Source organism: Notamacropus eugenii, chromosome 3 (assembly GCF_028372415.1).
Source record: "Notamacropus eugenii isolate mMacEug1 chromosome 3, mMacEug1.pri_v2, whole genome shotgun sequence".
NCBI classification, from domain to species: Eukaryota; Metazoa; Chordata; class Mammalia; order Diprotodontia; family Macropodidae; genus Notamacropus; species Notamacropus eugenii.
The window spans coordinates 22,411,474-22,417,327 of NC_092874.1; positions in this window are offsets into that span (position 1 = coordinate 22,411,474).

Here is a 5,854-nt window from a genome sequence, read left to right on the forward strand (position 1 = left end):
GCACTTCTTCACAGAATTAGGCATTCAAACGAATAAAATAAAATAGAAGACTGCAAAGGAACCAATTATATTAATGTAGTTATCCAAATTTTTTTTAAAAAAACAAGTTCTCAGACCCCAGTTTAAGTCCCCTAGCTTTAAAACATACTAAAGAACACAGAAAGCAGGCTAACTTTTATTCAGGGCTTTTGTTCAGTATTTCATATATTGGAGTGATTTATATTTAGAATAGATATCAACAGGGAACTTTTTAAAAAAAGCTATCGTGGGCACTGGCGGAGCAGCCAAGCTATCTGTCTATCCTCCCTCTTTCTTGCTACATGACTAGCCCACCTCCTTGTTTTTCATGCATTTCATCCATGACATCCATGGGAGGAGCAGACCCTACCCCCAAGCAGCTAGTTTTTCCTTAAGAGACACTGAGGACACCCTCAAGATTTACTTAACTTGGGGGACTCAAGTCATTGTTATGTCAACAGTATGCCTAGGTATAAGAATACCAGGGGAGAAGAATAACTTCTCTCTTCTCCCAGCCTCCTGACAGGCAGACCAGCATGGCCAATACTAGCACAAGAAACCTTGGTTCAGCTAACTCAATTCTATATCCTCAATGAACTGTCTTTCTATACTTTGAATATCCTTCCCCTCCTATGGCTAAGTAAACCTTGTCTTGTTAGCCACCCAACGTTCTAAAAGCATCTCATTTCATTGCGACCTCCAACCAAAAGTACTAGGCCAGCCAGAGTCAGGCCTGAGCTATCAATAAAAACTAGATCAAATGTTTATGAATTGTTATCCTTGAATCACTAATGAATAACAATAGGTGCTTCAAAGGTTCATTCTAGGAAAGACAGAATGGCTCTGAGCTCCAGTGAATAATAAAAGATCTAATGGAAGTCCATGCAGAAAAAGGACAAAAGTTCATTCCATAGAACAGAAAAGAAACCAGGAAGGGAGCATACAAGCATTTATTAAGCTCCTACTGTGTGCCAGGCACTGGGCTAAGTGCTTCATAAATATTATCTCATTTGATCCTCACAACAACCCTACAAGATAGGTGCTATTATCATTATCCCCATTTTATAGTTGAGAAAACTGAGGCAATCAGAAGTTAAGTGACTTGCCCGAGGTGACAGAGCTAAGTCCTCAAGTTCAATGAGACACTGATGCCATGTGATGAACATAAAGAGCTACTCCAGTCTTAGGCCACATACAAAAATGGAACTTGTCTTTAGGAACATGTTACGTCAAGCTTCCCGAAGGGAACTCTGAATATGGGAAAGAACTTTCTTTTTTAAAGAAAATTATATTTATTTAATATTCAATTTTCAAAATTTTGAGTTCCAAATTTTCTCACTCCCTTCAACTCCTCCCTCACCCATTAAGAAAGGAACATGATCTGTTATACATGTGAAATCTTGCAAAGCATACTTCCATATTAGCCATGCTGAAGAGAGAGACAGACAGACAGAAAAGGGAGGAAGGGAAAAATGATATTTCAATTTGTACTCAGAATTCATCATTTTTTCTAGAAGTGGATCACATTTTTCATCAGGAGTTCTTTATGATTAAGGATATGCATAGTTTTATAGCCCTCCGGGCATAGTTCCAAATTGTTATCCAGAATAGTTGGACCGGTCTACAACTCCAACAGTGCACTAGTGTTCTTATTTTCCACTTCCCCTCCTTCATTTATCACTTTCCTTTTCCGTCATGTTAGCCAATCTGACAGATGTGAGGTGGTACCTTGGAGTTGTTTCATTTTGCATTTCTCTAATCCATATCAAGTTAGAGCATTTTTTTCACGTAACTTTTGATAACTTTGATTTTTTCTGAAAAGTGCCTATTCATATCCTTGGACTACTCATCAATTGGAGAATAACTTTTATTTTCATAAAGTTTGCTCAGTTACCTATATATTTGAGAAATAAGGCCTTTATCAGAGAAATTTGTTGTTAAAAATATTCCCAGTTTCTTGCTTTGGAAACTTCTAATTTTGGCTGCTTTGGTTTTGTTTGTGTAAAACCTTTTAATTTCATATAATCAAAATTATCCATTTGACTTTTCATAATCTTCTCTACCCCATAAATTCTTCCCTTATTCATAGATCTGAGGTAAATTTTTTCATGCTCCCTTAATTTGCTTGTGGTATTATCCTTTAATCACGTACTTTCTTTGATCTTATCTTGGTATATGGTGTGAGATATTGGCTGTGCCTAGTTTCTGCCAAACGGCTTCCTAGTTGTTCAAGCGGTTTCTTTCAGATTATGAACTCTGGCCCCAAAAGTTTGAATCTTTGGGTTTATCAAACGCTAGATTCCCATAGTCATTTACTACTATGTATTATGTACCTAACCTGTTCTCCTGATCACTCCATTTCTCAGTACCAGATTGTTTTGAAGATTACTGTTTTGTAATATAGTTTGAAATCTGGTACTTCTAGGTCACCTTCCTTCACATTTTTTTCATTGATTCCCTTAATATTCTTGACTTTTTGTCCTTCCAGATGAATTTTATTATTATTTTTCCCAGCTCTATAAAATAATTCTTGGTCATTTGATTGGCATGGCACTGAATAAGTGAATTAACTTAGATAGAATTGGCATTTATATTATATTGCCTCAGACTACCTGTGAGAAATTAATATTTCTTCACTTGCTTAGATCATCTGTCTTAATTTGTGTGGAAGGTGTTTTGTAAGTATGTTCATACAGTTCCTGTATGTATCAGAATACTTGAGTCCCAAGTATTTTATATTATCTGCAGTCATTTCAAATAGAATTTCTCTTTCTAGAGAAAGAACTTTCCAATAGAAGTTTTACAAACAAAATAAAATGGGATTTTTATAAGGTAGTGAGTTCCCCAATCTAGAAGTATTCAAACAGAGTAGAAAAACCATCCATAGGTAGGTTGTCAAAGGGATTTCTTCTTGGGCAAACAGGTAGGATTACATGCACCCTTAGGCCTCTTCCAATTCAGATTCTATGGTCCAATAGAGAGCAGGTGGAGGTAGTAAGGAATTGCCAACCAGAAGATAGCCAGGTAGAGAAAATTCATCCTGGACTAGAAGTAAAAGCAGACTGGAACTGAAGAGTATATTGACTTCTCAGTGAGGGAAATAGACAGGAGAACTGGAACCAGGACAGGTCTGGCCTCTGGTGGCCAGGCAGAATGGAAGAGCTCAGTCTAACAAACTTGGTCTTTGGTTCTAGTTTGAGCTGTGTGATGGCTCCCCGAAGTTCCTCGTGGTCTCTGGAGCTCAGTCTCCCTATCTGCAAGATAATAGTACCAGACTAGATAAGCTCTGAAGTCACCTTCTACTCTCATGGAGATGGATTGCTGATCCTTTCATTTGTACCCTCAACATCAGGCTTGGAACCAGGAAGACCCGAATTCAAATCCAGACTTAGACACTTACTAGGCGTGAGCAAGTCACTTAACTTCTGTAAGTTTCCTCATTTGCAAAATGGGGTTAATAAAGCACTCACTGCACAAGGTTGCTGTGAGGACCAAAAACACGTAATGTGTTTTGTAGACTTTAAAGACGTGTGTTAGCTATTATTATATATTATTGTCATTTTCATATCATTGTAATCCAGGTTTCCAGTCTGTCCCATTTACATCATTCTCTCCACCACTGATAAGAATCTTATGCAAATTCTCCAGGTTTGAAGCCTCGTTTGTTTTCACAGGTCCTAATGGATAGAGAACCCCTGGGTTCAAGCCCTGTCCCCAACACACCTTGGCTATGTGGTCCTGGGCAGGTCACTTAACATCTCAGTGTCCTGGGCAACTCTCTGGACTATCAGGGGCAAAAAAGGGACTGACCAGTAATGGTAGAGGAGCTCTCTCCAGCACCAAAATGGCAGGCTTAGTTCAAAAGTAAATTGTAAAGATCTCTCAACACCTATATGAAAAGACTTTCTCATTTAACTTGAGGAAATGAACCTGAACATAGTGCAAATTTCTCATCAAGAAGAAGTAAGGAGATGGGATTAGAGCCTCAGGCCCCCCGAAAGTGACCGTCTAGCCAGGGTCCCAGGGTCCCATCGTGTTACTATAGAGTAAGCCAAATAGAAACCACTATGTAAAAGAGGAGCCTGCTCCACATCAACAACTATGCCCCCGGCACCGCCACCCCCCAAAAATATCATGCCGTATTTATTTTATTTTCCTGTGGTCCTGACCTGTGATTTCATTGCTGTGGAGACCAAGCTGGTATGAGAACTCCCTCTGCTGACGCAAATTAGCAACTCATCGAAATATACAGTTTTAGCGGATTTTCTAAGACCCAAAGAGATGAAGAGGAGCAGCATGGGGGAGATTAGAGGGAGTGCTGGACATGGAGTCAGGGAGAAATGGGTTCAAATCCTGCCTCGGACACCTAGGAGCTCAGTGATCCTGAACAAATAAATTCACTTCTCTGAATAAGCTACAGTGGAGTTGGGAGAGGGGGACTTCCGGGCCCTGGAGAGGTACAGATTGGCAAACATCTGACCTTTGGGATCCTTGCCCTATCATACTATACATACCCATTAAAAATGTGGACAACAAGGAGCTGCCCTTAGTCCTGTATCCATTCTAAAACCTGGCCCCTTTCAGATGCTATTTTGGGTACAAACATCTTGGCACTTACTGATCAAGGCAGAAACTAGAAGGGTGCTCACTGCATCAGAGAGCCAGATGCTAGGCAGTGATGGCATTCCCCTTCTCTCTATTTCCAGGGCATCTCATGACCTTGGACATGACATCACTCATCCTAGGAGAATAAAAAGGTTCAGACCTGCCCAGAGCACTTGGTCTCCAATGAATGGGCAGTGATTTCTCAATTATTTCCTGCTTACCAGGAGACAAAGAAAAGCCTGATAGAATCCTTTGAAATTCCTATGAATTAATAGTTGCAGATTCTTTCCTCCTGGAAGCATTTTTCCTATCACTGTTTTGAAATAATCAAGCAAGAATTTGAATTCTACCTCCTCTCTATCTCTTGTTCACTGACTAACAAAAACAGATATTAAAAAGGTCAAATGATCAGCAAAAGTCCAATAGACTGAGGCCAAACAGAGGGGAATCTATAAGAAGCATAGTCAACTCTTGAACAAGAGAGGCCAAGGTGAATCTGAATCAACTGAATAATTGATTAAAATAACAAGTACCTTATCCAAAAGGCTGCCACATTCCTCCCCCTGGCTGGTTACAACCTAGCTGAGGTTCTACAGCCTGGCCCTCCACCTCTTCAGCCCTTTTGTCCCCAAAGCCTCCATGACAGCATCCTCAAAGTAGCCCAGTGTCATTAAAGAACATGCTTCATGTCTCTTGTCATGGATCTGAAATTTCTGGATCTGAAAATTCTGACTTAGGGCTCTGCAGAGAGGTGCCTGTCTGGGAGTAGTCTTGGGAAGAAAGTCAAAGGGGACATTTGCCCAACACCATGATTCTCTCAGTCACTTCACATTTCATCTTGTAAGGTACAAGAGTGGATTTCTCTGTTAAGTCTTAAAATTAAAAAAATAAATAAAAGACAAAATCAAAAATCCTTCTGTATCTCTCCTGAAGATACAGACTGGTCCTATAGAAACTAAGATGGGGGAAACAACTGGACTAGGCCAAGGATATGCAGAGGACATGCGAGATGGAAGGAACAGTTTCTAGGGTATTGAACTGAAGGAGGAATATAAGTTGAGAGCCACGGTTTCTTCCATTCTCTAAAGAACTGACGTTAAACAAAAATCACCCATAAGACAATGGAGGGGTCCCAGGTGGACATGAACAGGTTGCACCACATTACAGAGAATTATACAGAGGAAGCAGCTTGAAGGATCTCCTCAAAAAAATGTATAACCAGGAAAAAAGA